At 44.4% G+C, this 24,154-nt stretch overlaps 1 protein-coding gene and 1 pseudogene across 1 annotated transcript in view; both read right to left on the bottom strand.

The window, feature by feature from the left end:
* The window catches only part of ARSB (arylsulfatase B), a gene marked incomplete at its 5' end in the record, with an annotated part of 208,355 nt that overhangs the window by 13,792 nt on the left and 170,409 nt on the right, over nt 1-24,154 (bottom strand).
* On the bottom strand, nt 11,105-12,095 carry LOC102498974 (protein SGT1 homolog pseudogene; annotated as a pseudogene).

The following is a 24,154-nucleotide window of genomic DNA, read 5'->3' as shown; positions in this document are numbered from 1 at the left end:
AAAAAAAACACTAAAACTGTTATCGAAATTAAAAAATAAAAACTGTATTTGATGACCACAGTAAGCTATATAGCCCCAGCTAGGTACTATTTTATAGTATGTTCATTCTACTCACTGAGCTTTATGCCTAAAGTCAGACATGAGTTCTTGTGTATGTGTATATCAGCTGTGCTTGCTATTGTAAATATTTAGACAAATTAAGTTCATTAGCAAATCAATTAAATGGGGGGAAAGGCATAGAAAGCAACCATGGATATCAGAGACAATGTGGGAGGAGAGTTGGACAGGGCAGAGGGTTAGGGATAGGGAATCAAGGATGGCAAAAAAAAAAGCAAAATATACAAGACATAAGAAATGGAAAATTATTTGTTGATAACATATATGTTGATGTGATTTATTGCACCAATAGACAGTGTATTTTGGATGGAAAATTCATTTTGTATACTGTAATGATGTATAGTGAATTAATGTAAAAAAATTAAAATAATAATAAAAAAAGAAATAATAATAAAAAAAAAAGGCACTGGATTCCCACATGGCTGATCGAGGTTCGAGTCCTGGACCTGGCAGCTTGAGAATTACACTGGGCATGTGTGCATGTGTGCCCAAAACCCCAGGAGAAGGGATTGCAGTGTGGCTATGCCCCCTAGGGATGACTTTTCACTTTCTCTCTGACAACTGTCTCTAGGGATTGCCAGAGTCCTCTGGCAAAAACTTAACAACAACAACAAAAAAAAATAGAAGGCTAAGATGGGAATTTTAGGTTGAAGAATGAGAGAAGCAGTTTCAATGATTAAAGCGTTTGAAGGACAGTTGGTGAAACTGCTGCAGGAGATATAGGTGAGGTCATTGGATAGATGGGTGAAACAAATTCAAGGAAGTTCTAAATACTAGACTAAGGAATTGTCACTTTTCCTTCTAGTCAACAGTGAGACTTGGGAAAAATTTAAATATATTTTTGGAGCGAATTTTTTTTCCTAATAGCATTACTCAGATATGACATAATTCAACCATTTGGAGTGTAACATTCCATGGTTTTTAGTATATTCACAGAGTTGTGCAATCATTACCATAATATGTTTTAGGACATTTTCATCACCTCTAAAAGAAATCTTATACCACTAGGAGTCATTTCCTTCTTCCTACACCCTCCAGCTTTAGGCAACCCCTAATCTTTTTTCTATCTATTTGGATTTGTGTGTGTGTGTATGTGAGAGAGAGAGAGAGAGAGAGAGAGAGAGAGAGAGAGAGAGAAAGAGAGAGAGTTATAATTAGCTAGGATTATAGGCACGTACCACTATGGCCAGCATGCCTAGGTTGGTCTGGGATCTGAACTTGGGCCTCCCATGTGGCTCCAGCATTGCACAGTAGCATCCAACACTCTGCACCACTGTGGCTGAGCCTATTTCTTTGAATTTTATCAATTCTGGACATTCTGTGTAAAAGGAATCATACGATAGATATGTGATCTTTTGTGGCTGGCTTCTTTCCTTGAGCACATTTTCAAGATTCATTCATTCTGTAGCATGTATCAGTACTTCGTTCCACTTTATTGACGAGTAAGCTTTGTATTGTGTTTGCTGAAGACATACATTTTCTTTATCTGCTCATCAATTAATGGACACTTGTTTGATTGTACTTTTTGGCTATTATGAATAATGCCACTATGGCTATTCTCATATAAGTATTTGTGTGGCTGCATGCTTTCGCTTCTCTTGGTTATTACCTAGGAGTGGAATTGCTGGATCATATGGTAATTTTTGAGGAATCGCAGAACATTCCAAAGTGGCAGAACCGTGTTACCTTTCCACCAGCAGGGCGTGAGGGTTCCAATTTGTTCACATCTTTGTTAATGTTCTCTATTGTCTCTTTTTTTTTCCTCCCTTTATAAGAGACCGAAGGAGAGAAAAAGAAGGAGAGAGACAGAAAGGGAGAGAGTCAGACGTAAGTATTTTTGACAGGGACTTGCTGTGCCATGATCCTCCTGTCCCAGCCTTCCAGTTGGGTATGATTACAGGCATGCACAACTGTACTCAGTGTGTTGAGGTTGGCCAGGGAACTGAAGCCATGCCTCCCATGTGGCCTCCAGTCTCCCAAGTGGTGGCATTACATGTGTGCCACCACATCTGGGCCCTGTCTTTTGACTGTAGCTATCTAGTGGGTGTGCAGTAATATCTCACGTGGTTTGAATTGGCATATTGCTGATGACAAAGTTGAACGCCTTTTAATGTGTTTATCAGTGACTTGTGTATCTTCTTTGGAGAACTGTCTACTCAGATCCTTTGCCCGTTTTATAAAAAAAAATCTGCAGGATGATTGACAAATATTGTATATAAGGGGTACGATGTGATGTTTTGATTTTTTAGCTTTTGCGTGTGTGTGAGTACTTAAGATCTACTCAGCACATTTCAAGAATATAGTACAGTATTAACTGAGTCATCGTGTTGTACATTAGCTCTCCAGAACTTATTCATTTTATAACCGAAAATGTGCACATTTTGATCAACATCTTCTCCATTCCCTTCCCTTTCTCAGTCCTGGTAACCACTGTCCTACTATGTTTCTAGATTTCAACTAGAGAGATCATGCAGTATTTGTCTTTCTGTATTTAGCTTAGGTTCACTTATGTTGTCACAAATCTTTTGTCTGTTTTAAATTGAGTTACTTGTCTTTTTATTATGTAGTGGTAAGAGTTCTTTATTTTTTTAAAGAATGATTTTATTTAACTTTAATTATTATTATTATTTTAATTTAACCAGAGAGAGACACACAAAGAGAGAGGGAAAGTGAGAAAGCAAGCTGTCAGGTCTGGGACTTGAACCATGGTTAGTCAAATGGGAATCTAGCACCCCTAACCACCATGCCACCTGCCAGCCCCAAGTTGTAAGCATTCTTTATATATTCTAGATATAAGTCCCTTTTCAGGTGCAAAATTTTTCTCCTATTCTGTGGATTGTCCTTTTCACATTCTTGATAGTGTCTCCCAAAGCACAAAAGTTAATTTTAATGAATTCCAATTTATTTAAATGTTGTTGTGGTGGTTGCTTGTGTTTTTGGTACCATATAGAAGAAAATATTGCCAAATTCAAGGCTTTGTTTAGGTCTTTGATCTGTTTTGGATTATTTATATATATGGATTGAAACAGGAGTTCAATTGCATTCTTTGTATGTGGCTATCGAGTTGTTACAACACTATTTGTTGAAAAGACTATTCTTTTCTACCTAATTGTCTTGGCAGTCTTGTTGAAAAACCAATTGACTATAAATGTGAGATTTTATTTCTAGACTCTCAATTCTGACCACTGATCTATGTCTATTTTTATACCACTACCACACTACCTTGCTTATGGAGCTTAGCAGTAACTTTCGAAACCAAAAAGTCTGAGTTCTCCAATTTTTATCCCCCCCCTCCCCGCCGAAGATTTCTTTGGCTATTCTGAGACCCTTGAATTTCATTATGAATTTTAGAATCAGCTTATCAATTAATTTCCTTATGAAAGAAGCCAAGTGAGATTTTGTTGGGAACTGCATTGAATTTGTAGACCACTTTGGGGAGTACAGTCATCTAATGATATTGTCTCTCAACCATGAACATGAGCTGTGTTTCATTTATTAAAGTCTTTACAATCTGTGAACAATATTTTGCCATTTTCAGAATTTAACTTTTGTACTTTTTTCTTAAGTTTATTCATAGGAATCTTATTCTTTTTTGGTGCTATTGCAAATGGGACCATTTTCACAATTCTTTTTAAAAATATTATTTTATTTTACTTGAAGTTTATTTATTTATTGAAGCAGAGAGACAGACAGATAGAAAGGTACCTCCAACAGTGTGTTCACACTCTGAGCTGCAGCTGGCTCAGATCAAAGGCATGTGCACCAGAGTGAACAGGGAGGTCCCAGGACATGAATACAAGACCTTTCCCATGTGGGCCCACCTTCATTACTGCTATGCCACTTTCTGTACCCCACAGTTTTTTTTTCTTTTTAAGAAGAGAGCATATGCAGGATTTCTTTTCTTTCTTTCTTTCTTTCTTTCTTTCTTTCTTTCTTTCTTTTTTTTTTTTTTTTTTGAGAGGTTATAGGGTGTGTGCACTCACCAGACAGACAGAGAGGGACAGAGAGACAGAAAGTGAGAAATCACCCCCCAGGGGGGATGGCCACGCAGCAATCCCTTCTCCTCCATTCTCCTCTCGGGATCTTGGGCACACATGCACACGCGTCCGGCAGGAGTTTTTAAGCCACCAGGTCAAGGATGCGAACTGCAGTCAACTACATGGGAGTCCAGCGACATAGCCATTACGCTAACTGCTGGTCCCCATATGCAGGATATTTTTAAAAGTTCATTTTTTATTTATTTCATGAGAGAGAGAGAGAGGGTAAGAGAGAAGAAGAGAGACACACAGAAAGACATCACCCTTAACAGTGTCCTGAAACTGCAACTCACTCCAGCCTCAACCAGCCCTGATGATGGGCATAAGCGCGCCTCGTGCTTGGTGGACTCAGGGCCAGACTTGAGCATACAACATTCCTGTGGGTCTGCCTCACTGAGCAGTGCATCTTACTGTTGCACCACTGGCTTATTTTGGTTTTCAGTTTCATGTTTGTTTTGTTCATTTCCACTATATGGAATATAATTGTATATATATCACAGTATAGAATATAAAGTTATATATATTTAATATAAATTTCTCTATTTAAAATGATATATTCTAATAAATACATTTATTTATTTGTTTCTTCCATGAGAGAGGGTGACAGAGGAGAGCTGTCCCCCAGAAGAATTTTCACACCACAATTCCACCCCTAGCCCTAGCCAGCCAGGATCATGGGCTTGGGCACATATTCCTGAACACACAGGCAGACCTCAGGAAGTGAATCTAGGACCTTCCCATAGGGCCTCGGCCTTGCAGAATGCTGCATTACTGCTGTGGCACCATGACTGTCTAATTATTGTATATTTATCTTGTATTGTGTCACCTTTCTGAACTTGTTTATTAGTTCTAATATCTTTTTAGTTGACATCTTAGGATTTTCTTTTTCTTTCTTTCTTTCTTTTTTTGGGGGGGAGGGTAATTTGTTGTAGGAACTGTATGTTCACCAGAGACAGAGAGAGTGAGAGAGAAAGTAAGAAAGCACTCCACATGGGGGTGACCATGCTGCAATCCCTTCTCCTCCCAGGATTTTGGGCATGCACATTTATGTGCCTGGTATATTTTTCAAGCTGCTGGGCCCAAGACTCAAACCATGCAGAATGGCCATGTGGGATCCCGATGTCTTGACCACCATTCCACTTACCTAGCTCAGATTTCTTAGTTTTTTTTTTTTTTAATACAAGATCATGATAGTTTTAATTATTTGTTAATATGGATATCTTTAATTTCCTTTGCTTGCTCAGTTGTCCTAGTGAGAATCTCTAGTATAATGTGATACAAAGAGTGAGAATATACATGCTTGACTTGTTACTAATCTTAGAAGATAAACATTAAGTCTTTTCTAGTAAAATAGGATGCTAGATGCTAGCTGTAAGTTTGATTTTCTTTTTTTTTTTTTCTTTTTTTTTTTTTTTTGGCCTTTGCCCACCAGCGGGAAAGAGAGAGACTGAGAACAAGAAAGCACTCTCTAGTGGGGCATGGTCACACCACAATCCCTTGTCCTCCATTTCTCCTTCCCGTCAGGATTTCAGGCACACGTGCCTAGTACGTTCTTCAAGGTGGCGGGGCTGGGACCTGAATCATAGCTGGCTATGTGGGATATGGCTCCCAATGCATGGTGTTTAATCACTGCACTGCAGGACTGGCTCTAGCTGTAGGTTTTTCTGTAGATTTCTTTTATCAAGTTGTGTAGGTCTCTTACTAGTTTTTTGGGCGCTTTTATCATGAAGTGTTAAATTTTATCAAAAGGCCTTTTTGTATCTATTGAGATGATCATGTTTTGTTTGTCTTTTATTCTACTGATATGGTATATCACATTAATAAATTTTCAGATATTAAGCCAATCTTACATTCCTGGGTTAAATTCCATTTGATCAGGGAATACAAGGAAACTTCAAAGTTCATGGAATTATTTAATTAAAGTATGAGTTTATTTTGGTGTAAAAAGTTTTAAATGTATGCATAGTTTTTTCATAATATGCATATTCCCTGGGCTATTTGAAGACCCCCTCATCTAATTCTTTCTATGTATTTCTGGATTCTATTTGTCAGTATTTTCTTGAAGAATTTTTGGATCTATATTAATAATAAATATTGAATTTTAAATTGGAATTTTCACTAATTAACCTGGCAGTGCATTCGCTAGACTGCCAGGATGAGAGACAGGAGGCAGAAATTTCTTAGAATGTTAATGAACTGTTAGAATTTCTCTGACAGAGTTGGACTAAACCCAGATTTAAGAAATATTTGGGACCAGTAGTTAGCATAATGGCTATGTCACTGGACTCCCATGTAGTGGACTGTGGTTTGAGTCCCGGACCCAGTGGCTTAAACTCACGCTGGGCATGTGTGCGTGCATGCCCAAGATGCCGAGAGGAGAATGGAGAAGGGATTGTGGCATGGCCATCCCTCCGGGGTGGGGGAGGGGGTGATTTCTCGCTTTCTGTCTTTCTATCTCTCTCTGTCTGTCTGGCAAGTGCACGCGCCCTATAGCAAAAACCTCTTAAAAAAGAAAAAAAGAAATATTTGTGCACTGGCCTTGCAGCCTAGTGGTTAAGGGAGCTGGATCCTATATAGTTGCTAGCGACTGGACTCCTGTCTCCAACAGCTTGAAAAGTACACACAGGTGTGTGTATGTTCATGTTCAAAATCTCAACGGGATAGAGAAATGAAGGAGAAGGGGTTGTGGCATGACCACGTCCCAGTCAGGAGTATTTTCTCCCTTTCTGTCTCTGGCAAGTGCATATGTCCTCAGGCAACTAAAAGAAAAAGAAAAAAAGGCAATATCCTCTGGGCTGGGCCTGTGATTGGACACTGTACAGAGGGTGCTGGAGCCCTTGTGGCTGACCATAGTTCAAATCCTGGCCTTTGCAGCTTGAAGTACACCTGGGCATGTGTATTTATGCCCAGAATCCTGCTAGGATGGAGAAATGGAGAAAGAGGGGGTTGTGAAGTAACCAGGCCCTTTAGGGGGGATTTTCTTTCTCTCGTATGTGAGTGTGTAGGCACACAGTCCCTCTGGCACTGAGGGAAAAAAGGAAAGACTTGCCAATTACCAACCACGTGGTAATAAAGTACTACATTCTGAAATACTGTGATATTAAGTGGGGAACAAAGAGACATCTGAGAAGTTTTGAAGGTAAAATCCATGATATTTGCTGAAAAAAGGTTATAAAAGATAAGTGAAACCTGAACGTTTCCCATTTGGAGATGAGAGAATATTACTGATGTTGGCAGGACACAGATGGGGCAGGAAATAGCAGGAGACTGTGAGTGTGGCGTTATACACACTGACTCTGAAGAATGAACAGGAGTCAAGGTAGAACCACCTGCTAACACTGGGCTGAAGGATGACAGACGGAAGGATCACTCCATTATGACCACCTCCTACGGGTGATGGTCACTGAACCCTGGCAATGAATGAGTTGTCCACGCAGTAGAAAGCGGGAGCTCAGAAACAGTACTAAGGGCCAGAGAAAAGCTGGAAATAAAGAAGAAAATAATATGAGGAAGGAAACCAATTAAATAGGACTTTGCAGAAGCCAGGAGAGCAGAGGCTTTCCGACCCGAGTCAGACGCTCTCAGTAATCCATCCATCAGCTTGATGGGTGAGAAAGGGGCTCTGGATTTGTTAACCTCTGGGCAGAAACCAAGGAGTTAAGAGATAAGCATAAACAAACAAATATTTGTTTCTCTTGCTCTTTCTGAACCGAAAGACATCTCTACGATAATAAAGCTCGTTGGTCAGACAGAAATAACTAAGTTATAACTAAGATGAAATGTATTGATTTGGGGTGTGGAAAGATAATCAGCAGAAAACTTTAGGGCAAATGAAGGAAATCATTACCGTACATAACATGTCCTAGACGTGTTGAGCTCCTTATCTGAGCAATCCTTAGGAATCTGAAGGAGTTCAAGCTTCCAGAATAAGGTGGATCAGTGGTTTCAGTGGAGAACTGTGTCTCCCAGATTTGGAAGAGGTTCCAGAAATACCATGAGAGTTGTGTGTTCTTTCACTTTTTTGTTTTGTTTTGTTTTGCACTTGCCAGACAGTAAGAAGGAAGGAAAGTGAGAAAGTACCCTACAGAAGGGATGGCCACAATCATTTCTCCTCCATTTTCCTCTCCTGATTTTGGGCACACACACACATGTGCCCAGAGTGTTCTTTAAGCCATTGGGTTTAGGACTTGCACTGCACAACTGGCCATGTGGGGTCCAGTTGGCTTAACTGCCATGGCACTTGGCTGGCCCCAGAAGCTGTCTTGAGATGGTAAGTTAGTGAGATAGGAATCCAGGTCCCTATGTCTATTTCACACAGCATTTCAATCTTTAAGGAAGAATCTGCAGTGTCTGCTAAACATACTGTACTTCTCTACAGATCAGGCTGCAAACCCTGTTGGGCCATGTGGGATCCAGCTCCATTAACCACTAAACTACAGGGCCGGCCAAATGTTCAGAGTTGAACAGAGTTAGGGACAAAGTATTTATGGGCAGAAGCTATACTTTGGCACTTTTAGGGGTTAGTCCCTTTTCTGCTCTGTTGTTTGTCTTGCCATTCCTTTCCTCTGAATTCTATTTGGTTTTAATCATTTTATAATTTAGAAAGATCAGATTAAAAAATAGTTCCCTAAAGACACTGGCTATACCCCCTCTACTTCCCCCCCACACACACACACACTTTGAGCTGCTGCTCTATCCTATTTGCTTAATTTGGGGAGATGAATGAAGCCCCTGCCAGTCCTGCGCATGGCCCTCACAGCCAAGAGCTGGGACGACAGAACTTGTAGGAACATGGCAGAGGCAGGCCATGTGCAGAACTGCTCCAGTTCTGAAGAGGAACTTGGAGAAATTGCTGTGCATCTGAGGAGCCTTTAGAACACTCTGGTATCCTATTTAGTCATTTAACCCTCTGAGTTTGTTTCTTAATTGTAAAAGGCAGATAAAAATATCACCTACTCACGAGATGAGTGTGAGGATATCTTATGTGTGGTTAGTTTTCTGCAGACTTGTCCTGGTTACAAGTCTCTTAAATTCCCACAGCAGTTGCCAAATGTCAAGGCCACAGGCAAAACCAACTGACTAACTGAAGGATACTGTTTCAGTTTAGATTGAACCTATGGCCTTTGGTTGACAGCCTTAGAAGTCAAGGTGTGACCACCTGCCCAACCTAATGACTGTGAGATCTGAGCCCGCTAGCTGCCAAGGGCACAAGGTATTTTTAGAAAATTATGAGGAGAAAATGTGGCAACAACACCTACATCCTATTGGGTTGTTGAAAAAGTCATGACACATTTTTGTATAGAAATAAATACATCATGACTTTTTTGATGACCCAATATATAATCAATCATACATAAATTCAGCCAAAATTGTGAAAACAGAGAAAAATAGGGTAGGGAGTCCCAACTCTGGTTCTATGCTGGAATCACTTAAGCTTGGTAGGCACTTACTACCCAACTCTAGCTTGTGGAGCCCAGTTCAGCTCAGGCCTGGAGTCTTAGTGGGCCCAGCCTGGCCCAATATGAGCTGCCTAGCCTTCTGCCACCTTCAGTGACCTGGAATTGCCATTGTTGGCAGCAGCTGTTATGCTCCTAATACCTTTGTAACCACTGCTGAGGACAATCCACAGAGGACTCCTGACTGCACCAACTACCCTGTTCCATTGATGGTCAGCTGGAGCAATTTGCAAATTCTCAGATGTGCCTCCTGTACTGTCCGCTAAAATCTAGGAGTGTTCTCATTCTGTCCACATGGGCACTTAGGAGACATTTAATCCCTATTTCTCAGAAGATAAAACTCTTGGGGAAGCCTGGTTGTGCATAGATGATGCACTATTCAAGTGATGCTGGATCCAGAGGGCTGTAGGTTTGGCTCTTTGGTCAACCTGTGCATGCCAGGTGTGCACATGCCCATGGTCCTAACTGACTGGGAAGGCTGGGGGTGGATGGTAGCATGAGACTCTATTGAGGGTACTTGTCTTTCTCTTAGAAAGAAAGAAAAGACAAAGAGCTCTTTTACCCATTTCTACATTTATCTTATACATAGTAAGGGACAAGGAGAAATCGGCAACAAAGAAGAAAACAAAACAGGAAAGGAAAAAGGAGGTGGCGTGAAGGAGAAAAGTAAAGAGGGAGTGGAAGAAGGCTGTGGCAGCCTGAGCATTCAGAGTATTCACAAGCCAGTTTTTCCTTCTTAGGTTTATTATCTGCCTCTCTGCTCGTCAGACTTTCCCCATATTAGGTGAGGCCAGTGGGGCTGGGGAGAGAGAAGCTCAGAGTAACTGGAATTCAAGCATCATTGAATGCCCGACTATAATGGCACTTAATACAATTTGTTGTGTTGTTTGTAGTTATGCAAGCTGCCCTGCCACTTTTACCAGAGTTAATTAATGCCAGCATCAGCTCCTGGACTGAGATCTCTGGCTTTGGAACTACGTAATTCGGCCGGCTCTACTGCTTACCAGCTCTGTAACCATAGATATCTTACTTAGCCTGTTTCCTCCCAGCAAAACGTTTTTTTTTAAATAATTAAATGAGATACATTGACAGCCTTTAGCAGGGTCCCTGACACATAGTAAGCTTTCAATGTATGTTAATCACTATTAATATCATTAAATATAGCAGTTATTGAAATAACACAATTTAGTTAAGGTAGTGGTTTTCAAACTTTTTTTTGGAGAAGTTTTTGCTATAGGGCACGTGCACTTGCCAGAAATAGAGAGAGAGAGACAGAAAGAGAGAAATCACCCCCCAGCGGGAATGGTCATGCTGCAATCCCTTCTCCTCCATTCTCCTCTCGGGATCTTGGGCATACATGCACGTGTGCCTGGCATGAGATTAAGCCACTGAGTCCAAGACTTGAACCACAGTTGACTACATGGGAGTCCAGCGACATAGCCATTACGCTAACTGCTGGTCTCACTTTTTTTTTTCCTTTGATAACAAACTTCTTTAGTACTTCTTCCATTCCATATCATCAGGAGGATTGATTTCAACTTTTCTTTTGCCTACAGCAGACCAGCTGGTGCTTAGAACTGTACTATCAGACTCCATAAATGAGTTGTGCACAAAACACTTCCTCAGAACCATCTAAACAGATCTGCTAAAGTGAGCTGTTTAAAGCTGCATCTCCCTCCAACTTCTCATTCTTTTCTTCTTCTTTGATCTCACCAACCAGTGTATCCCAATTCTGTGTATAGTGAGATGATGAAGGATACGGGTTCTTCACATCTGCGATGAACATTTTGGCTTAGGGACAGCTCCTTGCCCTTATAGTTTTCCCCATATCGCAGCCTTCATCTTTTTTTTTTAAATTTTGATTTCACTCTTTGTTAAATGCACTCTGTTAGAGCTAAGGAAGGATAAAGAAGTCTCAAGTTCAAATTATAATCTTCTCCAGAAGGAAGTTTCACCAAAGCAGACAACTCTTTTTCTGAAAATCCCACAGTTCAGTCATTCTTCCGAACATTCTCGATCACTAGTGTAATGATTACTTGCGGTTTTGTTTGACAGCAGTCATACTTGATTTCCACAGATGAGCCCGCTGGGATGCAGACACCTCAGATACTGATCCATTCTGAGCTTCTCGGCACTGCTTAATCCAGACAATGAAGTCGGCACCTGCTCTATCTAATCTCTGTCCTCGAAAAGTTCCTAGAGCACTGGCATAGTTTTCTCACGGTACTCACACCCCTCTTCTCGGTATCGCAGGGGACGTATTTGGACTGAGCTCGATGGATGTCTTTGCATCAGCAATAGCATCACAGTGATTCCCGAGAAGGATGTGACAATAAGCTCTTTGACAAGAACAACGCGCATCATCTGGTTTTTGTTCCAAAGCCTTTGTCAGCTCCTCGGACACCTCCTGCGGGTCCTCATGGACGAATGTATCTGATCTCAGGGTAAACCTCTGGGCTGGTGCAGGTCCGCCAGCCCCCGCCATCCCTCATAGTCACCGTCACTGCTGCTGGAGCTGCTACTACTGCAGCCATCACAGGCGCCACTACCTAGGAGGGGACTTCTCTCAAACATGTTCAAAGCTTATTTTGATTTCTTTCATGTACATGTGCATGCGGGCTGTGTGTGTGTGTGGGGAGAGAGGGAGAGAGAGAGAGAGAAAGAGAGAGAGAGAGAGAGAGAAGGGCATCCTCGACAGTGTCTCCTCGTCCTGTGTTCCCCTTCCCCCGGCCCTCCAGCTAGTCAGGCTCTCGGGAACACCATCAAGGGCATTTGAGTCCAACTTGGTTTCTGAGCCTGTGGCTGGCCATGTGGCTTCTAGCACTGCAGACCAGTGTGCTACCACCTGTGCCCCCGAGGGTGGTCTTCTTTTCAAACCTTCCAAGTGGTGAAATCTTCCCTCCAAACAAACTTAACACAGATACCTATTGTACAAGACAGCTAAATATAGAGCTGTCTAAGCTCTGCCTTGGTTCACGTTTGGTAGCCCCCCAGGAAATTCATCCAGCTCCATCAATGCCAGGTAGAACCAATGGCCCAGGGCACGCTGCCTGATGCACCCATGTGGACCCAGGTGCAAGAAGTAAGGTCCTAGAAGCCACACCAGCACTGGGGGAGTGTGGACTTTGTGGGTCTGGGTTATAGTGGGCCATATGCATTTTATCCCTCACAGGCATTCCCACCTGTCAGGCTATGTAGTTCTGCTAGTGTGTCCCCAGACAAGACTAAAACAGGGAGGACTGACAACCACTAAAAATCCTTTGTTTATGGGGGCTAACTGGTGGCATGGTGGTTAAGGCAGCTGGATTCCATATGGCCAACGGTGTGGTTCAAATTCTAGATCCAGCATCTTGAATAATCTTTTATTTCTGGACTTACACCTGATTGCTAGAGCAATCTTTACATTCTTTAAAATTCTATCTGTCCTTGGTAAAATCCTTAGGACATGAAATAGGAGTGTTGGGGAAAATATGCCAGACATGAAGCTAATCAGAAAAAGGTGAGGAGGAATATTACAGATGGTATTTATTAGCTACAAGGGAAAAATCAAAATACTCATAATTTTTATATATGCACTCCACATGACGTATTTCAAATGAATTTAAGTTTATGATTTTCAGTTTACAAAGTCAGCTTCTCTGACACCTACTCACTCAGTCCATATTTGATATTTTAAAAGTCTTAGTGAAGAAAGAGCTTTGATGTGGCTTGCTCTGCCTAGACTGAGTTCAAATGTTAATCATTATTGAATTGTGTATAATAAGTATTCAGAGAATGTGCGTGTGCTCCAGGGAACTTCAGCAGTTGGTTAATGTCTGACATTAGCCAGGAGTGTCAATACAGCAGTGTAAACCAAAACAACAGAAAGCAAACGTCCCATGAGTCCTCAACTCGGGACCATCACAGCAAACTTGGACATTTAAGTCTAAAATCGGTGGATGAGATTCTTCTCATGCACTGATTTAAACTAAATATTGAATAAATAACGTATATTATTAAACAAATACCTAGTTTTTGATCACTGTATGTACTAGCTACTACATCTTTAGAATGAATAAGCTGGAGTCCAGTAGGTTATATAAACTGATTTCATTAAAACATCATAAATTTCCAACAGGGACATAAATATTTGTTGCCTGAATGAATAAGATACTGACATCCCTGGGAGGATTCCAGAGGTGGTGCTCATTGAGCTAGGCTCTAAGGACAGGAAGAAATGTGACAAGTAAGGAAAGTGTGACAAAGATGACCCAGGAAAAGAAATGTCTCTTTTTTTTTTTTTTTTTGGAGAGGTTTTTGCTATAGGGCACATGCACTTGCCAGACAGACAGAGAGAGACAGAGAGATAGAAAGTAAGAAATCACCCCCCCAGGGGGGATGGCCACGCCACAATCCCTTCTCCTCCATTCTCCTCTCGGGATCTTGGGCACGCATGCACATGCGCCCAGCGTGAGTTTTTCACTATAGGGCGCGTGCGCTCACCAGACAGAGAGACACATAGAGACAGAAAGCGAGAAATCACCCCCCAGGGGGGATGGTCACGCCGCAATCCCTTCTCCTCCATTCTCCTCTCAGGATCTTGGGCATGCACGCACACGCGCCCGGCGTGAGTTTTAAGCCACAGGGTCTGGGACTCAAATCATGGTTGACTACATGGGAGTCCAGTGACATAGCCATTACGCTGTTGGTCCCATCTTGTCTTGAAACTGTCTTTTCCTCCAAATGTTTCCCTCCCTTTCAGTCTCTAAGAGAAGACGCAGGAGAAGCACCTGCCACAGCACCTGGCACAGAAAAGAATGCTCCCTTGGGTCAGTTATTATTTCCACCTGATGTTCTTCTTCAGTTTCCTTTGCCTTGTCTTCTTTCTTTGCACATCTAGTAAATGTTTTCATTCCCCAGGGTTTTATGCTCAATATTCCGCTGGGTATTCTAGACTCCAAAATCGTATCTCCTACACAGACTGTTCTAATGGTCTAATCCCAGTGCCTCAAACCAAGCTAACCCATCCTGGAACCAAGGGGCCACAGCCCAGCCTCCTTATTTCACTTAAACATTACCCCTTCAGTGTGCTCCAGTCCTGCATGTGTAGCTAGGAACTCTGGCACCTGTTTCCATTTCTGGCCTTGGCCATCAACACAGGCTCAAGTTCCCTACTTATGCCTCCCCTTCCTCTGTGGGAGTACACGCATAGCTGATGTACTTTCCCTGGCTCCGCCCCCTTTCTGCTGCCCCCAAAGCCACTCTCCTTTTTCTAGCCCCGTGCCCAGGGCCTGAGGTAAGGATAGAAGTCAGAGAAATTCTGTATCTCTATCTGATCACCTATGGGCAACTTCTATAGGTAACTTCTCTCTGATGTCCCATATGCATTGCCAAGTCCTGGACTCCCAAACTGGGCACCTTATCTTCACTTCTTCATGTTGTGGTTAAAGTGGTTGGTAGAAACATATGGGCTGAGAGAAGAAGGGCAGAAGATGGCACTCTAGGGAGAACCGACATTTGAAAGGCAAAGCAGGGCTGGTCCCATGCCTGATGGTTAAGGGAACTGGATCCCATGTGGCCAACTACATGGTTTGAATCCTGGCCCTGTGGCTCATAAAACATGCCAGCTGCTTGTGCATGTGTCCCCAATATCCTGACAGGATGGACAGATGAAGGAAAAGGGACCGCAGTATGACCATACCTTATTTTGACAAAAATTTAAAAATACATAAATAAATAAATGTGAAGCAGGAAGGAATGGGTTTCAAAAGAGAGGAGGAGGAGTTAGATGATAAGAAGGCCTGGCCTGTCCCCATAGCCTGGGTGAGGGCCCAGATCCCACATGGCTGACCACAATTCAAATCCTGGCCTTGGTGACTTAAAAAACATGCTGGGTGGGTGTGCCTGCACACTCAAAATCTAAATAGGATAGAGAAATGGAGAAGAGACTGTAATGTGACCATGCCTCTCTGGAGAGATGCCTTCTCTCTGTCTCTGTCTCTGTCTGGTGAGCACACACATCCTCTGGCAATTAAAAAAAAATTTTTTTTTAAACCCAAGCAGAAAGTGGCCTCAGAAGATTGGGAAATAATATGAGTAGATGGTTAATGTCAAAGAGAGGGGAAGTATGAGAAAGCTAGAAAGGAGAACGCTGGAGTTGGCAAACAGGGCATGTCCCGGATGACGTGAGAAGGCAATAGCCCTGGGGTTGGTAACAGGTAATACCCATAATAAACATGAACGTGGGGCCCAGTGAGCTTGTAACAGCAAAGATAAGATGAACAGAAAGAAGAGTGTGTGTTTCTCTAGTCATCTTCCAATCCATGTGACAACAGATGGCCATTTCCACTTGTGGCCCTGGTGACCACTGCCAGCCTAGTCTTGATTCCAACCTGCCTCAGAGCAGACTAATCTAATACAGAACTATGGCGACCCACCGACTTCACATTTCCAGTCTGTCTTTCTCTAAATACACGTTTTACAAGTAATTGGTAGAGTCTGTCAACAAATGGCTATAAATAGGCATTGTGAGTATAAAAAAAAAGGGGGAACTAACCAAAAATATTCATCTTCAGCCTGTGATTAAGACGATGAGCATGAACTGGGCTCAGTAGTCTGTTCTCTGGCTAGGGATGAAAGAGGAAAGACTCCCCACCCCAACATGGTGTTTAGTGAAATCCCAACCACAAAGCCTCACGATCCGCAAGGCCTTGCTGAAGGCCGAGCCCTGCCTGTATTGGACAGCTCATATTCCACGATGCACGGAAGACATGTCTAGGTTCTTAGTGCATTTTTGGATAAGGATAAAATGATGCTTATTTAACATTTAATTTGGGAAGGGGGCCCTGGCCACGGGATTAGCACATAATGGTTCTCAGGTGGGCCTGGGCAGTTTGGTGAGGTCATCCTTCCAGACCCCAGCAGCCCACACTGGGGTGCAGCAGCAACAATCACAGCACAGAAAACTGAAGCCAGCTGGCATTCTCCCAAGGACAGCCTTCCACAGCGTTGCTATCCACAGCCCCAAACCCAGCGTGTTACCCAAACCCTATCATCACTGAATGGGGGCCACTGGGTGCTGCTTGCCAAAGGCATAAGAGCAAACATTTGAGACAACTCTTTCTAGCCTAGCCTAGCCCTTGGCAGCAGCCCAACTGAAACTAAGGATGTTTTATATTTTAAGGAACTATCAGTCTCACATGGACCAGGATTCAGAACACAACCTCTTCCCAATGAAAACTAGAAACGTGTCTGAGACAGTGAGCAAAGATGTTCTACAGCTGAGTTAGAGAGAACGTGATATCAGAGAGGGGCCACCTCAGTTCAGCTTGGAAAGATCTGGTTCTTTCATGAATTTGTAGATGTTGACTTAAATTTGGCAGCTTGATTTTGGAGTCCAACAGACAGGCATCCTGAGATTCCTGAAGCCTCTCTGAAACAAACCATGTTTGCTTTCACGCCCATAATCCCAAAGTGCTCCCTGAGGGCTGCGAGCCCTAGGGCACCTCCTCATTATCACGAAGTGACCCACACAAGGACAGGATCTGAATTGGAGCTGGCCGACCAGATCTGGACGGACACTCATTTCCTAACAGTCATTTTGCCCAAGCAAGTGGAAACTAAACTTTACCACCTCATCTCCACCACCCTGACCCCAGAGTTATCCCACCCACATTAAGGGATGACGTGTATAGCAAAACCCCACTCTGAGGCCTGCACATTGAAAAACAATTAAGTTAGGGAATAATACAAGACAGAACTGAATTTTCCATCTGACTCAAATAACAGCATTTAGAATCAGGCATATTTAGAAATAGAATGATGGGGTCTAGGATCACATCATTTTACTCGAGGATGGTTTCCTACCAATGTGTAGGGGCAAGTCTTGTGAGCAAGACTGTACAGAGTCAGGGTAACTTTTGGAAGTTTGGCCAGTTGATCTGACGGCCCTCTCCTGGCTCTTGTACAGCTTTTCACATGAAAAATATTGACAATGGGGAACCTTTTTTTTTTTTTTTTTGGAGAGATTTTCACTGTAGGGCGCGTGCGCTCGCCAGACAGACAGAGAGAGACATAGAGACAGAAAGCGAGAAATCACCCCCCAGGGGGGATGGTCACACCGCAATCCCTTCTCCTCCATTCTCCTCTCGGGATCTTGGGCACGCACGCACACGCGCCTGGCGTGAGTTTTAAGCCACCGGGTCCGGGACACGAACCGCGGTCGACTACGTGGGAGTCCAGCGACATAGCCATTACGCTAACTGCTGGTTCCTGACAATGGGGAACCTTTGAGAGACTCCCAGAGCAACAACCCTATGCATATTCTCAGGAAAAGCAGGGTTGTCCATAGGAAAGTGGGACTCCACAACCTAATACTCCACGACAAACCCAGACTCAGCTTCTTGAAGGATGGAGAAGAAAAGTAGGAAGCTGCCTACAGAGCCTATTCGTTTGTTTAAAGAATTATTTAATTTTATTCATCATCTTTTTGAAAAAATTTTTGCTGCAGAGCACACAAACTTACCAGAGAAAGAGAGTGAAAGAGAGGGTAAGTGAGAAAGCAAGTCACCAGGTCCAGGACCCGAACTGTCACTGGGAGAAGGAGGAAACACTGAGAGAGGGTTTGCTTCTCAAGGCTGATGATGAGTTTGATCTTGGTACTTGCATGACAGAGCAATCGAACGTGTAGGTTCAGGCCCGGCGATGGATGCTCGTGCGCACCCCTGGGCTGTTAAAGCCGCTGAGGCTGGGGTGGCAAAGCCAGCTGTGTGTCGCTTTAAGAGTGCAAAGGGGGAGCAGAGAGGGCCCCTGGCTGTGCACCGCTCCGAGGCTGCTTCCATGAGGGAGGCCAACATCCATGTGCCCACAGAAACAGAGCTGCTCCCCTTGGCTGGCAGGCGTGGCCAGCTACCTGGCTCCCTGCTCGTGGTGGCTGTCCTACTCCACGCAGCCCAGGTCTCTTCCAGCAGTTCCAACGATGCAAGTGCTATAAAGACCAGGATTTGTTCCCCATGGAACACAGGAGTTTATCTATTATTCCAACAATAGCTTACCGAGCATTTACCCTGTGCCTGGTGCTGGGTTAGGAACTGGCTTTATTCCACTCACTGATGATTTACTGAGCCCGTACTATGTACCGGGCCCTTTGCTCCAGTGCTATTCCCTGCTGGCAGGAGATTGAGGTCTGACAAAGGGCCTGCTCAGAATTCCAGTGCTCTTACTCTCACCTGTGGCCACTGGCAGAACTGGAAGGGCCCCTGGCAGTCCTGGAGAATTAAGGGAGAAAGCAGAGTGCCCGAATGGCTCTAAGACCATTTAGCCATTGATGTGCCTTAGTTTCAAGGAGCTCACGGAAGACACGGGCAGAGTTGGACTCCTGCAAAATTAACCAGACACTAGGGAAGAGACAATCCTTCAGGATTAGTCACTGCTCATTGAAGAAGTAACCAAAATGTGGAATGAAACAAAAAAAAGTGTTTCGCTCCAGCTCAGTGTGATTTTTTTATCAAAAGGAGTCCAATTTCTCTTCCCTTTCCTTGCTACCGCCTTCACGTCCACCCTCTCTCTCACTGAGGTTAGAGGATTTACTCGGCCAGTGTAATCCCATAGGCTTCTCTTGGGGAAGAAGTAGAGAGTAAATTGGAGAGGAGGGCTGGGAACTACCAGCTTTTCATGCGATGGAGGAGGTGGAGGAGACATGGCAACCGCTGAACTGCTCTGACTTTCCAGCAGGCGGAAAACAGCCCGTAGGCAGGGAAGGGAGGGAGCGCAAAGGGATCAGGAGAAATCTCTTGACACCGCAGGTAATTAATACGCTCAAACTAACAAGCAAAGGCAGAAACGGAAGCTGTAATTAACCAAATGCTTTCAAAGAGTGGATCCTGGAGAGGAGACAAAAAGAGGTGGTTCCCGCTGTGACCACTGCTGATGGCCTGGTAGGGACTGGCTCTTTGGATGCCAAGCGGGATGGCTATGGTCGTCGGCCAGCCCCTGGCCTTCGACTCCTTCCTGAGTTCCCATGCTCACATGGTGGCCTGACAACTGTGGGCCCCTACAGATGGGGAAAACGCTGCCAGGAAGGTGCCCTTGGGTCTACCAAGGTCTATGACCAAGCTCCCATAAAATCAAGGCCACCTGAGGGCAGGGACTTTACCTTCAAGTTCCTTTCTTTTAAATTTCTTTTAAAATTTTCTTTCTTCCATGAGAAGAAGAGAAAGAGAGTCGGAGACATAGGTATCCCAACAGTGTCTTCGTGCCACAATCCACCCCAACTTCAGCCAGCCCCGGATCACGTGCATGTGCCCGCCATGCTCAGGGACATCTCCAGACACACACTTGAAACCTTCCCAAATGGCCAGCTCCGCAGAACACCGCGTTTTCACTGCACCACAATCTGTGCTTCCTTTGTATTACTGAGGCCTTAGCTCAACTCAAAGGAGACCATTACTGTTTGCGGACCAGAGACTTTTTTTTTGAGAGTTTTTTTGCTATAGGGCATGTGCACTCGCCAGACTCAGAGAGACAGAGAGACAGAAAGTGAGAAATCACCCCCCAGGGGGGATGGCCACACCACAATCCCTTCTCCTCCATTTTCCTCTCAGGATCCTAGGTATGCACGCACACATGCCCAGGGTGAGTTTAAGCCACCAGATCCGGGACTTGAACTGTGGTCAACTACATGGGAGTCCAGCAACATAGCCATTACACTAACTGCTGGTCCCCGGACCAGAGACCTTTAATGGAGCCTCAGCATGGGCTCCCAGGGTCCCGTGAGAACAGCACGCAGACACTGTTTCTTCGAAGCAGGAAGTTCCTCAGAGGTTTACTCAAAGGAATGCACGCTGGAGTGAGAGACCTCCAGCCAAACCATAAATAACATTTCAAAGGGACAACTGAAAACACAAGCCTTGTCCCAATAATTGCTGAACTGTAGAACAAGCAGCAGGCTTAATCCTATAATCACATCAGGGTTACCTGTGTCCCCAGCTCCTTTCTGCATCTACCCTTATCTGTGGCAAGAGCCTGACAGCTCAGTGACGTCAGAGCAGAACTGACTCAGTGAGGCACATGGCCCTAATACGTTACTAGAACCAACATGTTGCTTGGAGGCTCCGAGGATTTAAGATCTGGAGAACAAAATGAGGTTGTTAGGGAAAAAAATACCTTTGTTTCTTTTTATGTCTAATTATTTTCCTTTTCTTCTTCTTCTTCTTTTAGATATTTTTGCTATAGGGCATGTGCGCTTGCCAGAGAGACAGAAGTAGAAAGTGAGAAATCCTCCCCTCCCAGGAAGATGGCCACGCCGCAATCCCTTCTCCTCCATTCTCCTCTCAGGATCTTGGACACACACGCACACGTGGCAGGCGTGAGTTTTAAGTTACCGGGTCCAGGACTTGGACCACGGTTGGCCATGTGGAAGACCAGCGCCTTAACCACGACACCACCTGCTATCCCTTCTAATAATTTCCCTTGTATCCATCTTTCACTCATGGAAGAGGCTCACATACTCTGTGTCTATGACAGTAAGAACCGCTGCTGAGAACGTGGAGTGCGCCCTCTCACCCCTGGGTGTCCCTGGTCCCCTCGGACTTTGACCAGAAAAAACAGCAGGAAAGGGAGGGTGTGACCATGTTAATACCAGGCCCCTGAGAAATAAAAAACAAAACAAAACATAATAATAAATAAGTTTTCTTTGTTTAAATGCACTTACTAGGTAGAGGGAAGAAATATGCCTAGAGTCCTCAGTCATTCGCTTTACACAGTAAAATGAGCTTGGGCCCCTCCCCTCCTGACTGACGATTCTTTCTGCACACTCCGAGCATGGTCCTGGGGTGACCACACTGTGACAGCCTTAACTCTTCAACTTTTGTAAGACACAGTCACAGGGAGCAGATAAAGATGGGAGAGAGTCAGGTGTCCTAGAAGCTCTTTGTCTTGAGTTCTTGACCCAGAACCAACCTGAGGATAACATCTCACCCTGGACGCTCCTCGAGACCGCCCAGCACCTAGAAAACAGCACCGCGCATCCAAGGTGACATCACGGAAACTGCTCTGGAAAGCCCCCGATGCCTATCCCAGACCTTCACGTTATCACATTCCTGATTTATGCTTACAAGCCCTGCTTGCCCCTCACTCACAGAGATGGTACTTTAAGAATCTTGAACTCAACCCCCAGCATCTCCTGTCATAAAGCCTTCCTCTGAGCAAACTCCCGTTGTCTCAGAAATGGGCTCACTATTCAACAAGCAGCCTGGTCTAGTCTGGACTTTTGTCCAATAACAATATGAAAGGATAACAAGATGATCAATAGGCCTTTGCCCACTGCTGAGGAAAGTGGCTGGGTGCAGGGGAATGCCAAATTGAAGCAGATGGACACTACTGAGGCTCACTGAGCACTCAGGTGGCTGCGTGGGCTCTGTCTGCACTTACACCCAGACCTGGTATGCTTGTGGTACTGGTTGCAGGGCTGAGCCTTAGGCCAGGAGCACTTTCAGAGAGCAGTTCTCCATCACCATGGGAAGGGCCATTCTGGAAGGGGCTCTGGGAGCCTGGGCTGGCCATAAAGAGACCTGGACTCCCAGCCCTGCCATATGTTAGTTGTGCAGCCTTGGGGGGAGGGAGCGGATTACCTAACTTGTGTAAGACCTACTTTACTTCTCAGGGACCAGCAGTTAGTGTAATGGCTATGTCACTGGACTCCCATGTAGTTGACCACAGTTCGAGTCCCAGACCCGGTGGCTTAAACTCACGCTGGGCACATGTGCGTGTGTGCCCAAGTTCCCGAGAGGAGAATGGAGGAGAAGGGATTGTGGTATGGCCATCCCACCTGGGGGGTGATTTCTTGCTTACTGTCTCTCCGTCTCTCTTTGTCTGTCTGGCGAGCGCACGTGCCCTATAGTACTTTACTTCTCTGTAAAATGCAAATAAAACCAGGGCTGACCCCATACCCAGTGGTTAAGGGAACTGGATCCTACATGGCCCACCATAGTTCAAACTCCAGCTCTGGTGTCTTGAAAAGCCCCATTGTGGGGTGCTTTCCCTCCCTACCAATCCCACACCTGTCTTTCACTGGTGAACACACATGCCTTCATGCCATTTTTAAAAAATGGGGGGACCAGCAGTTAGCGTAATGGCTATGTTGCTGGACTTACATGTAACTGACCGCAGTTCGAGTCCTGGACCCGGTGACTTAAACTCATGGCGGGGACGGGTGGGGGCCAAGATCCTGAGAGGAGAATGGAGGAGAAGGGATTGCGGCGTGGCCAACCCCCCTGGGGGGTGATTTCTCACCGCTTTCTGTCTCTCTGTTTCTCTCTGTCTTTTGGGCGAGCACATACGCCCTATAGTGAAAAACCTCTCAAAAAAAAGAAAAAAAAGAAAAAAAGAAAAAAAGAGAAAAAAAAATGGGCATCATACCACCTCCCCTCCTGGAATGTCTCTGAGGAGTAAATGGCTAAGGAATGTAAAGTGCTGAGCCAGTGGCTGACACAGAGAGAAAACACGGTGGCCTTTATTGTTACTAGAAAGCCTCCTTTGCCTTAGTCTCCCCTCTGCGACCCTACTGTACAACTTGGGACCACAAAGGACATCTTAAATGGAACAGAAGAGTTTCCAGGAATGTCTTCCCATGGAGTTACCTATCTTATCTAGCTAACCGTGACCACAACAAAACTAACCAGTTTCCAGAGGAAATAAAACAGTAACGGTGTCCCCTGGCACGGATACCAATTTTATATCTGAAGGATGCCATGAGCCCACTAACAAGCAAAGCTCTTCATGCATCATCTTCTGCACACAACACACAGAAATAATACCGTTTACACTGACAGCTAGTGTTCATGATGACGGCCCCTTCTGAAGCTTACAGGAAACAAAATGTGACTTCCGGGTTGGCCTTCCTTTTCTGGATATGTTACATACTGACACTTTTTTATCCATGCAATCGGATTTTTAAAAAAATTTTTTAAAAATTTTCTTTCTTTCTTTCTTTCTTTCTTTCTTTCTTTCTTTCTTTCTTTCTTTCTTTCTTTTGGTTTGCTACAGGAATGCAGACGCACCAGAGAGAGAAGAAGAGAGAGGAAGAGAGAGAGAGCAAGAGACAGAGAAAGAGAGAGAGAGAGAGAGAAATATCAGCCCCCATGGGGATGGCCACACCACAATCTCTTCTCCATTCTCTTCTCAGGATTTTGGGCATGTACATGCACCCAGAATGTTTTTCGAGCAACCAGGTCTGAGACTCAAACAGTTGGCCATGTGGGATTCGGCTGCCTTAACCTCCATGCCACGTACTGACCCTGCAGCTGGATTTTAGCACTTTGTGTGTGGGTCTGTGCAGCCACTTCACACCGCAGCCTTCTTCCCCTGCTCTCTGTGGATGCCCCAAGCACAGCACCCCCCACTGGCCTCTTGCATCCAGACCTGTTAGAGTTGCCCTTTGATTCGCAACTGTCAGGCTCTCCTGAGTACTGACTCTGTCATGCTCTGTAGTCACTACCACCCAGTTGTATGGCATCTGAAATGTGGTAAGTAAGGCTTTGGGAGCTTCCTCCAAGTCATGCCGTTAGA

The sequence above is a fragment of the Tupaia chinensis genome, unplaced genomic scaffold (genome assembly GCF_000334495.1).
Source record: "Tupaia chinensis unplaced genomic scaffold, TupChi_1.0 Scaffold000099_1, whole genome shotgun sequence".
NCBI classification, from domain to species: Eukaryota; Metazoa; Chordata; class Mammalia; order Scandentia; family Tupaiidae; genus Tupaia; species Tupaia belangeri.
Note: the sequence above shows the minus strand (reverse complement) of the source record. Positions and strands in the feature narration are given on the sequence as shown.